The sequence below is a fragment of the Carcharhinus amblyrhynchos genome, chromosome 15, assembly GCF_965287045.1.
Source record: "Carcharhinus amblyrhynchos chromosome 15, sCarAmb.v2.hapA, whole genome shotgun sequence".
NCBI classification, from domain to species: domain Eukaryota; kingdom Metazoa; phylum Chordata; class Chondrichthyes; order Carcharhiniformes; family Carcharhinidae; genus Carcharhinus; species Carcharhinus amblyrhynchos.
In genome coordinates, this window is record NC_137338.1 from 60,739,199 (window position 1) to 60,751,599 (window position 12,401).

The following is a 12,401-nucleotide window of genomic DNA, read 5'->3' on the forward strand; positions in this document are numbered from 1 at the left end:
CTGAGAGATCCTGCGATCTCTATGATGTGAATTTCACCTCCATCACTATGCAGTGAAACTTCAATGGATTGTAGCATTCTTTACTGGGCATTCTCAGCATGGAGGATGAGTAATGGCATCACATTGACCAAGTAGCTTATTATTTTAAAGGATTTTCATAGACTTCAGCCTCCAAACAGGGAGTAAAAGCAGTAAAATGTCACTTTCAAAACTGTTTAGGTCTGCTTCAAATACAACATTTAAAAATTATTATTTTAGGACTGTCTCTTAAATTTAAAGTCAATAGGAAGAAAGAAGGGAATCATGTGACCTGCTCTGAATTCTGCCAGAACATAAGAACACAAGAAATAGGAGCAGGAGTAGGCCATCTAGCCCTTCGAGCCTGCCCCGCCATTCAATAAGATCATGGCTGATCTGTCGTGGCTCAGTTCCACATTCCCGCCCTCTCTCCATAACCCTTAATCCCCTCGCTTATCAAAAACCCATCAACCCGCGTCTTAAAAATATTTAGCGAGGTAGCCTCCACCACTTCAACGGGCAGAGAATTCCAGAGATTCACCACCCTTTGAGTGAAGAAGTTCCTCCTCAACTCCGTTCTAAACCACCCCCCCTTTATCTTGAGGCTGTGCCCCCTAGTCCTACTGTCCTTTCTGAGCGGGAAGAGTCTCTCCACCTCTATCCTATCCATCCCATTCATCATCTTATATGTCTCAATGAGATCTCCCCTCATTCTTCTAAACTCTAATGAGTACAAGCCTAGTTTATTCAGCCTCTCCTCATAGTTCAACTCCGGTATCAGCCTAGTAAACCTCCTCTGCACTCCCTCCAAGGCCAAAATAGCCTTGCGCAAGTGCGGCGACCAAAACTGCACACAGTACTCCAGCTGCGGCCTCACCAATGCCCTATACAGCTGCAGCAAGACCTCCCTACTTTTATATTCAATCCCCCTCGCTATGAAGGCCAGCATCCCATTCGCCTTCCTGACCACCTGCTGCACCTGCAGGCTGGGTTTTTGCGACTCAACATGCCTGGCAACAGAGATCCTTATAAAATTCCAACAGGATTACGCAGGGTAAGTTCAGAAAGAATGTTCCCGGTGGTGGGGGAGTCCAGAACTAGGGGTCATAGTTTGAGGATAAGGGATAAACCTTCTAGAATTGAGGTGAGGAGAAATTCCTTCACCCAGAGGGCAAATGGGACTAGTTCAGTTTAGGAAACCTGCTCGGTACGGCCAATTTGGGCCGAAGGGCTTGTTTCCATGCTGGATATCCCTCTGTGACAGAGGGTGGTGAATGTATGGAATTCACTACCACAGGATATAGTTGAGGCCAAAATGTTGTGTGATTTCAAGAAGAAATTAGATATCGCTCTTGGGGCTAGGGGGAACAAGGGATATGGGTGAAAGGGGGATCAGAATGTTGAATTTGATGAACATCCATGATCAAAATGATTTGCGGAGCAGGCCCAAAGAGCCGAATAGCCTACTCCTGTTTTATTTTCTATGTTTCTATGCTGAGTGGCTTGGTTAATAAATACTATAGGGGGAACCCAGGTTGTTTTACTGGGAAAAGGGTGCAAGATGTTCACACACGTGGACAATGTCAAGAGCATCTGTGCTGACTCTGGGTGGATGGTTAGTCTTCAAATCTCACATGGAGGAGTTAGGGATGTCAGGTTTTATAAACAAATATACTTTATACTGCCTTGTCAGTTTCAAGCCAGAGTGGAATTGTGGGTTTGGAAGATAGCTAATTGGGATTGAGGGGGGGACATGGTACAGCACAGCCTGCGGTGGAGCCCTGAAAGATGAATCACAGCATCAGGATTTCCACATTAAACTGTGCATGCTTGATATCCACCGCAGACACCCTGGCCCTGCACTCAACCCTGGAACACTTAAATAACACAGACACCTATGATAGACTCCTATTTATTGATTATAGCTCAGCCTTCAACACTATTATTCCCACAAAACTCATCTCCAAACTCCATGGCCTGGGCCTCAGCACCTCCCTCTGTGATTAGATCCTGAACTCCCTAACTCACAGACCACAATCAGATAGGATAGGCATCAACGCCTCCTCCACAATCATCCTCAACACCGGTTCCCTACAAGGCTGTGTTCTTAGCCCCCGACAATACTCCTTAAACACCCAAGACCGTGTGGCCAAATTCCCCTCCACTTCGATTTTCAAGTTTGCTGATGACACCACCATAGTGGGCCGGATCTCAAACAATGATGAGACAGAGTACAGGAATGCGATAGAGAATCTGGTAAACTGGTGTGGCAACAATAAACTCTCCCTCAATGTCAATAAAATGAAGGAGATTGTCATTGACTTCAGGAAGTATAAAGGAGAACATGGGGACAAAGTAGAAAGGGTTGAGAGTTTCAAGTTTTTAGGTGTCTGGATCACCAAAAATCTGTCCTGGTCCCCCCATGCTGACACTATAGTTAAGAAGGCCCACCAACACCTCTACTTTCTCAGAAGACTAAGGCAATTTGGCATGTCAACTACGACTCTCACCAACTTTTACAGATGCACCATAGAAAGCATTGTTTTTAGTTGTATCACAGCTTGGTATGGCTCCTGTTTTGTCTAAGGCTGCAAGGAACTACAAAAGGTCATGAATGTAGCCCAATCCATAACGCAAAACAATCTCCCATCCATTGATTCTGTCTACGCTTCCCGCTGCCTCAGCAAAGCAGTCAGCGTAATTAAGGACCCCACACACCCCGGCCATTCTCTCTTCCACCTTCTTCCTTCGAGAAAAAGATACAAAAGTCGGAGGTCACGTACCAACCGACTCAAGAACAGCTTCTCCCCTGCTGCTGTCAGACTTTTGAATGGACTTACTTTGCATTAAGTTGATCTTTCTCTACACCCAAGCTATGACTGCAACACTATATTCTGCACTCTCTTGTTTCCTTCTCTACAAACAGTATGTTTGGTCTGTTTAGTGTGCAAGAAACAATACTTTTCACTGTATGTTAATATATGTTACAATAATAAATCAAATCAAATCAAAATCAAAATCCTGACAATTGTGCTCCATTTCAGAGATGCAATGACAGCGAAGGCTGGCAAAAATCTGGACCATTCAATGTCCTGACAGAGGAATGATAAAAGGTGGAAGCTTAAGACAAATTATCTTTCAGCTGACAGTAGATTGAGATAAGTGGTAAAAAATCATTGCCAGGGCTGGGAGCTGTCTTGGATTGTTCTACTCTGTATTGGACAGATTATCTGTTGTATCGAGAATTGAGATCTGGTCAAAACATATTTAGCATTACAGAGAAACTGAGTTTCCTGAGGCAGTTTTATCAAAGAAGGAGACCTGGATATTTTATTGGAGGCCAATGGAAAAAGTAAAGCTAAAAAAAAGCTACTGAATGAAGAACTATGTAGCCCCATCAAAAACATTTATCTTCAGATCTACATCAGTTGTGAATGTATTGAAGAAATTGGAGAACAATATGATCTAAAAGAAGTTGATGAATGAAAATAATCTACAAAAGAGTGTTTTGACTTGGATGAAGGGGATGAGGGAAGGGTAGTCATTGATGTGGAGGAGTAAAATAGACGTCAGTCCAGAGGTAAAGATTTTTCCACAAATCTAAGCACATATTCTGTTTAAAATGCTGCCTCCACGTAAATCATTCAAAGACACCTAAGAAGGCTGAATAGTCTTAATGCAGGAAAAAAACATATCTACAGATAATGAAAAGAATTATGGTACTCAGGGATCTCAACTTCAGGGGAGCTAAAATAAGTTTTGTTTGTATGGTGTCTTATCACATCCATGAGACACCACAACATGTTCTGACAAACAATGGACACATTGTGGTAAATGTATATTTAAAAATCACATAGTGTGAGCCAAGTTCCTGTGCATACTCTATGGGACAACAGGATTACGGCATCAGGAATGCCAACCCTAAAATTGCTTTTTGATTTGATTTATTATTGTCACATGCATTAGTATACAATGAGAAGTATTGTTTCTTGCGCACTGTAGAAAGCATACTGTTCACAAAGAAGGAAAGGAGAGAATGCAGAACGTAGTGTTACACTGATAGGGTGTAGAGAAAGATCAATTTAGTGCGAGGTAGGTCCATTCAAAAGTCTGAAGGCAGCAGGGAAGAAGCAGCTCTTGAGTCGGTTGGTACGTGACCTCAGACTTCTGTATCTTTTCCCCAACAGAAGGTAGAAGAGAGTATGTTGGGTGCATGGGGTCGACGTTGTTAGAGAGTTTAAAAGGATGAGAATGAAGTTACAGAAGCATAGAACGACAGTAGAAGATAGATTCAGAAGGTATGCTGAGCACAGCTTGCAGCAACTCGCCTCGCTCTGGCGCCATTCTATTTGTGAATAAACTCAAATATAAGAATATGAGAATGTGTGCACATACAGTCGCATATTCTCATTATATATCTGTGTATATCTACAGAGATATAGTATAATTTATGGTTTAAATCTTATCTGGTTGAAGGTCATCAAAGTGATATATTAACCCTATTTCTCTCTCCTCAGATGGTGCCTGGCTTGTGGGATATTTCCAGGATTTTCTTTTTTTTCCCCAGATTTTCACCATCTATTTTTGTATTTCATATTTCTATATATCTGCCTGGCATATCTATTGTCTATACATATGAGAAAGATTTGTACTAATATATCTTTCACTACCTTAGAATAAAGCCTTTTATACAGTCAACGAAGTGTGTTGGAATTTTAGGATAGTTGTTACTAAATTTCATACGTTTATCTTAAACATATGTAACATTTTCTAGTTCCTATATCTAATATGCAAGGTTGCTTATTGATAAGGTGGTGGGTTCAACCATCCCATCAAGAAGCACGCAGATTCCTGCAGTGAAGTGGGTTCCCGCTGCAAGTTTATCAGCTGTCCCTGTGATATATCGTTCCGATGACAAAGAAACATGCCAGGGGCTCAGTGGGATCTCTGCCTCTGTGAAACGGGTCCTCCTTCCCGGTGTATTTTTAGCCTGTGTTTCCCTACACGCGTGGCTGCTATTTGGGGAACCATTCCACCCCCTGGTTACGGGTGGGGCTCACACTTGTTGCACATCTGGCAACCAGGAAGTTACACGAAGCTGTGAACGAAAGTGGCAAGCGACGTTGGAATGAGGATTTAATCAAACTGGAATCGGCCCCGAGTCAGTTTCGGTCGCAGTCAGTCTCGCAAGCGGAGGCTTCACTGAAGATCCTGGTCCATTGATGGTCATTGACTGCCTGATCTAGAGAGAGATGCCCAGGCTACTGATTTATTGACAGAGACAGAGGTAGAGAAACTTCAAACTGCTGCTTGATACAGAGAGAGAGAGAGAGAGATATTCCTACTGCGGATTGGATTAAACTCCTCTCGTGTATGTGTTCACAGACTGTCACCCCCTGAGCTAGAATTCCACCTCCAACACACAAAAAAAGTGATCAATTCAGATCGAGGGGGAATATAAAGGCTTTACATCGGTCTCAGCACTCTGCATCCACAAGGATATAACCTCAGCGTTAACAAACCACTCTTCCATTGACACTTTCAAGACAAACGCAAGGGGATGATTGCCGACTCCCGAGGATTGCTGCAAATGAAAGAATGATTTTTAAACTGCTTGGATCCCAGAACAACAACTCCTGGCAAGTAAGAACGGTGTGTGTTGGGGCGGCGGGGGGTGGAGGCGAGCGGCTGGAGAGGGAGGTGGGATGTAGGATTGGAGATTGATCAAGATGTAAAGGCTCTTTCATCTTTGGGTTTCCTCTTGATCTGACTATTTGCAAATATATCAGAACCGTACATTTGCTTAAAATCGCTTCGGAGACACTCTCTTAGAAAGGAAATGTTTATGCTGTATTGATACACATATACACAGTAACTATGACTACATTCTGCACGCTCCCTTCCGTCTGTACAGTGTGATTTGTCTGTATTGCAAACAAGAAACAGTACTTTTCACTGTACGCTAATACATGTGACAATAATACATCAAATCATATTTCACACTGGACACAGCTGGATGCACACATACATTGGACACACTGGACACAACCAGATGCACACCTACAAACACACTGGGCACAGCCAGACATATACACACAACAGTCTCTCACTCACACACACACACGACACAGTCAGACACAAGACACAGCTAGACACACATGCACAGGACACATTAGACATTGCTAGACACACACACACATACAGGACACACTGGGCACATTGGACAAAGCCATACACACTGGACACAGCCAGACACACACACACACACACACACACATAGAAAGTAGACACACGAGTAGGCCAATTGGCCCTCCGAGCCTGCTCTGCCATTCAGATCCCCCCATATCCCTTTAGTCCCAAGAGCAATAGCTAATTCCTTCTTGAAATCAGACAACATTTTTCAACAACATTCTGTGATAGTGAATTCCACAGATATACCACATCCTAGGTGAAGAAGTTTCTCCTCACCTCAGGTCTAAAAGATTCACCCCTTACCCTCAAACTATGATCCCTCGTTCTGGACTCCCCCACCATTGAGAACATTCTTTCGGAATCTATCTTGTCTAACCCTGTTAGAATATGATATGAAATCCCATCTCCCTTTTCTAAACTCCAGGGAACATAATGCTAACCAACTTAAAATCTCTTCATTTGACAGACCTGCTATCCCAGGGATCAGCCTTGTAAACCTTTGCTGTACTCCCTCTATAGCAAGGGCATCCTCCCTCAGATAAAGACCACCAAAACTGCACACAATATTTCAGGTGTGGCCACACCAACGTCCTATAAAATTGCAGTTAAACATCTCTATCCGTCTACTCAAATCCTCTTGCTATGAAGGCCAACATACCATTTGTCTTCTTTGCTGCCTGCTGTACTTGCACCCTTACCTTCAGCAACTGATGCATGAGGACCCAAGGTCTCAATGAATATCCACCTTTTTAATTTACACCTATTCAAGTAATAATCTCTCTCCCTATTATTGCTACTGAAGTGGATAACCTCACATTTATCCACATTATACTGCATCTGACACGCAGTTGCCCACATACACAGCCTGTCCAAATCACACCAAAGTATTTCTGCACCTTTCTCACAACTCATCCTCCCACCCAACTTTGTATCATCTTCAATTAAACAGTCAACACATGCTAGAACACACACACACACATACACACACACGCACACACACACAGACAGCACGGTAGCACAGTAGCATTGCTGCTTCACAGCTTCAGAGAACTGGGTTCAATTCCCGGCTTGGTTCACAGTCTGTGCAGAGTTTGCACATTCGCCTCGTGTCTGCAGGGGTTTCCTCTGGGTGCTCTGGTTTAAGAACATAAGAAATAGGAGCAGGAGTAGGCCATCTAGCCCTTCGAGCCTGCCCCGCCATTCAACAAGATTATGGCTGATCTGAAGTGGATCCACTGTGAAAGGTTCCCTTTAGGATCCCTTCAGGATGGTGAATGGCTTGGGGGGGGAACTTGCAGAGTTGGTGGTGTTCCCTTTCACAGTCCAAAGATGTGTGGGTTAGGTTGATTGGCCACGCTAAAATTGCCCCTTAGTATCCTGAGATGCGTAAGAGGGATTAGTGGGTAAATATGTAGGGATATGAGGGTACAGCCTGAGTGGGATTGTGGTCGGTGCTGACTTGATGGGCCAAATGGCCTCTTTCTGCACTGTAGGGTTTCTAAATTCTAAGTATATACACACACACTGGGCACAGTGGACCAAGCCAGACACACACACAGGACACACTTTACACAGCACCCCGCCCCCCCCCCAATACACACACACACACACACACACACACACACGCTGGACACAGTCACACACATGCAGAAGGGGGCTGCTGTGATTATCTCCTAACTGTACATTTAACACACTACTGGGGCAATTTTCCTAAAAATGCTGAATTGGTGGGAAAACTGTTCTAGATCACGACTTTAGTGCAACTTTAGATCAGAATCTCCCACACTCTGTGCGCTGCAGAGGTCCAAGTCGTGAATATCATTAAAAACCCTGGGGCTGGGGCCTATTCACACCAGAGTTTGACAGTTCTGGAACTGTGCGCGTGCGCAGTGGTCCTGATCTGTCAGTCTCCCTGTTTATTGGCCACCAACCCAGAACTATCGCAATGCAAAGTGCCAGTGGGACCCTCCCCACCCCCACCAATCGCCCCTGCCCACAATAGGCCCCACCCCTTGACTCTGCCCCATGCCCTGGGCATGGGCACTTTGCCCCTTGGACAGTGCCGGGGACGCAGGCTGGCATTACCAGGGTGCCCATGCCCAGGAGCATTCCCCCCACCACCTGATCTCCTGGGGGTCCCAGATTGTGCCCCCCACCCCCCTTTCATTCCAGCGGGTCTCCCACCAGCTCCCCGAACGTGGGGTGTTACTCTAAACCCCGCCAGAATGAAATATTCTTGGCTGGTTGGGAGATGCTATCCGGCCTGGCAAATTCTATGCCAGGCTGATAATCACATGCAAAATAAATTTAAAATACATTAAAATAAGATTCATATTACTTATTTCTCTTTGCGCCAGTTTCCAGTGCAGTCTCGATTGCGTTTTTTTGGCTCTGGGAAATGCACACACATTCCCGGCACATGTGCAAATCCCATGAAACGACTGACACGCGATTCTGTGGACCGGACCTGCCAGAAGAGTTGCAGGTCGCGACGGGAGAATCGGGCCCTACAGTTCAGATTGTGTTCACCTAGCTGCTGTGCTTTCCGGATATCCCCCTATTCTCAGGGCACTACTGGGCTGCTGCTTTCCCTGTCACTCATATTAATTATTGATCAACCCCGCTGCCCAGCAATGTGGAGACATTTCCCTTTCAAAAGTAACTCGATCATAAAATCATTAAGACCTCAGAGTCGCCTTAGCGCTGAGGGGGATGGGGACAGCGAAGAAATTCATTGATTATAATTCAGAATGATGGTGGTGTGATGGGCACTTACTGCTGTTTTTCAGTGGTACAGTTCTAGTGGAGACCTTTATAAATGTGTTCCCAGATCATTGCTGTCTGTTCTATTGAAATACTGTATGCCTTACTTTTCCATAATAATTTTTCTAAACTGATTCTGCCTTTCTGTGATGCTTCTCCTCACCCCAGCAACTATCAGCTGAAGGGATTTCTACTGTTGATTAATTTTAGAGGATTCTTCGGCACATTGTAATGAAGCGACACTTGTCCAGTGTCTTGTCACCTCTCGAAAGGTGCAGTTATCCTGTCAGTGTGTTACCAATAGCAGCGTTATCCATCTAATTTACAGTGAAATCCAGTGTCAAAGATCGATTTGACCCCGGAACGGAATATATCAAATCCTCTCAAGATGGTTTATCGCTCTGTTTTACTGCAGGATAGTTGGTTGACTCACCTGATTTACTCAACAGATGTCAACACAAATCAGACAACAAGTTGAATTTATACAGTACCTTTAACATATTTCTCAGAAGCGTTATAAAACAGAGTGTGACAGAAGACAACATTAGCATAGATAGCCAAGTGTGGAATTTAAGCAACACCTTAAAAGGAGGAACGAAAGGTGGACATTTAGGCAAGGAATTTCAGAGCTTAGCACCTGACTGTAACCACATCATAGGATTCCTACGGTGCAGAATTAGGCCATTCGACCCATCGAGTTTGCATCGGTTCTCTAACAGCGCATCTTATCCAGGATCCTCACCCTATCCCTGTAACCCCATGTGTTTATCCCATTAATCACCCTAACCTACACATTTTGGGACACTAAGGAGCAATTTCTCATGCACCTAACCTGCACATCTTTGGAGTGTGGAAGGAGCACCTGGAGGACAGCATGCAGACATGGGGAGAACTTGCAAACTCCATATAGACAGTCACCCAAGGCCGGAATTGAACCCGGATCCCTGACATTGTGAGGCAATGGTGCTAAACACCATGTCATCCCATGTCAGTAGCATATCAGTAGTGTAAATACACAGTAAGAGATAGTTCAAAACAATTTGCAATCAAATAATTATTGTGTTACCAGTCGTTAAATGAATACAGGAACCAGCTGGCTTACTGTATGATAACACAAAACCAATAAAATGGATAATTAATTTAGATGTTTTCGGTTCAGGTTGGATAAGTGAAGATTGTTGGCCTAGAATTCTGGGATATTTTTCAATCCACCACATACAAGATGTTTAATGGCCAACAGGAACAGCAAAATAGGCTTTGGTTTAATGTCATCCAAAATACAGAACCCCTAAAAATGAAATGAGCCTTTGTGCTGAATTGCAGTATTAGTGTTGACTGGACATTGTAGTACTGAGAGAGCTCTGAACTGCTGTTGTTACGACTGGTCCCCATGCAGGGTCCCCTAATACAAAGAACAACACAGCATGGGAAACAGGCCCTTCGGCCCAATGAGCCTGCGCCGCCATTTTAACATTGTGAGTTCCGTCTTCCACCCATGACCTTTGTCTACGCTTATGGCACTCCACATTGGAAACCAGATTGAGGGGAGACTAATTTAGGGATAATTTGTTCCACCAATCAGCCTAAGAGCACATCTCTGGGGTCTGGGAGGAAACCGGAGCACCCGGAGAAAACCCACGCAAGCACGGGGAGAATGCACAAACTCCCACAGATTGTGGCCCAAATTCATGTATTTGCGCAGCAAACAGTGATAGGCACTGAGCTGTCGTAATATGTTATCGTCTGCCCCCACTATGGGAACTATCTTGGTACAAGCCCCAATTTGTTAAATTCTAGATGAGATACCCCAAATGGTTATGCCCCACCAAATGAGGAGTAATGAACTGGCTCCCTTTCTTTATCCAACCACCTCGCTTGGTCACAACAATATTAATTCAAAAAAGATCCCTTCTCTTGTGGGTATCTTTTCCCAGTCCCAATATATTTTTGTTTTTAAAGGAGCCAATTTAATTAGGCTTTTTTGAACTAGAGAAAGCATGAGTTTATTAGTTAATAAACGTAAGGAATATAAGAAAGCACACGCAAGTACATTCACACAGATTAAAATGGGAAGTGAGTCCAAAAATGAGTTAAAAAATGTGTACAAATCAGTCTATGACTTGTCCATGAGGTGTGGATGGTGAAATGTTATGGCTGTTTGAAATATGTGATTCTAGTAGCACTGATATCAGTGTTGAGATTCTAGAGTCCTACAATTTAGTAGAGAAGTTGCTCTGCTTCAGTTTCAGCTGTAGCTTTTCTGATTTAGCTCTCTTCAGCAATCAAGAGAGAGTGAGACTTGTATTTTTTCATGCCAGAACAGGGAAGGATTCTGCTATCATTTTGTTTCTGTGTCACAATCTCTAATGTACCCAGCAGTAGTCCACACTGATCAAGTTTTACTGTTGTTTTTTCATCCCAGTCTCTTGTATATTCCTGGAAGGTAAAAATTCACAAACCAGTCTTAGACATAACTTACGGGATGTAATTCCAGTTAAGATGATAATCAGCTTCCATTATCTCCACAGGACATTGCTGTTCATATTTGCATTGCTTCTTCCTTTCAAATGTCTGTCTGAGACCGTTTATAACATTCCACTCTTTCTCTCTCTCTTAATATCATCCACATCGGAGAATCAGACTGGAGTTACCATTCTCAGAATTTACATTCTCAACCATCTTTAGCCTGTGTGGCTATTTAAATAAAACAGATCTTATTTAATAGCTCAATCTTTCCATACACAATTGAGGGTTTTTTTTCCATCATTCTGACATTATTTTTCAGAGGATGTAAAAGATCCTTTGACAGAAGATTAGTGGAGTTCTCTCAATGCTCTGGGCATATTCTTCCTTTGAACCAACACCGTTAAAACAGATTTTAGCTGTTCATTTATCTCCCAGCTGTTAGTGTTTTACATAGATTGGCCATTGGCTTTATCTAAAGTATAAATGCTTCCGCTTCAGCTATAGTCCACTGATTGTGATGTTCTGATCTGAGGACCTGAATGACACTACATAAAAACAAGTTATTTCTAATCCTAATGGGATTACATATATGCCCCTATATAATTTGAACATTGGTTGAATATTGGAACTGGCAAATGGAATTTAATGTTGGCAAGTGCGAGGTGGTCCACTTTGGTAGGAATAGTGGTAGGAAGGACTATTACTTATGTGGCGAAAAACTGCAGCAGGCGACGGTGCAGAGGGACCTTGGGGTCCTTGTGCATGAGTCGCAAAAACCCAGCCTGCAGGTACAGCAGGTGGTCAGGAAGGCGAATGGGATGCTGGCCTTCATAGCGAGGGGGATTGAATATAAAAGTAGGGAGGTCTTGCTGCGGCTGTATAGGGCATTGGTGAGGCCGCAGCTCGAGTGCTGTGTGCAGTTTTGGTCGCCGCACTTACGCAAGGATATTTTGGCCTTGGAG

General features: G+C 43.7%; 1 protein-coding gene across 1 annotated transcript in view; it reads left to right on the forward strand.

The window, feature by feature from the left end:
• Nucleotides 1–5,115: 5,115 nt before the first annotated feature.
• The window catches only part of LOC145352878 (mucosal pentraxin-like), a 53,480-nt gene continuing 46,194 nt past the window's right edge, over nt 5,116–12,401 (forward strand). The window contains exon 1 of the mRNA XM_080203182.1: nt 5,116–5,661. The gene's annotated coding sequence lies outside the window, so the exon portion shown is untranslated. The remainder of the gene's footprint in view (nt 5,662–12,401) is intronic.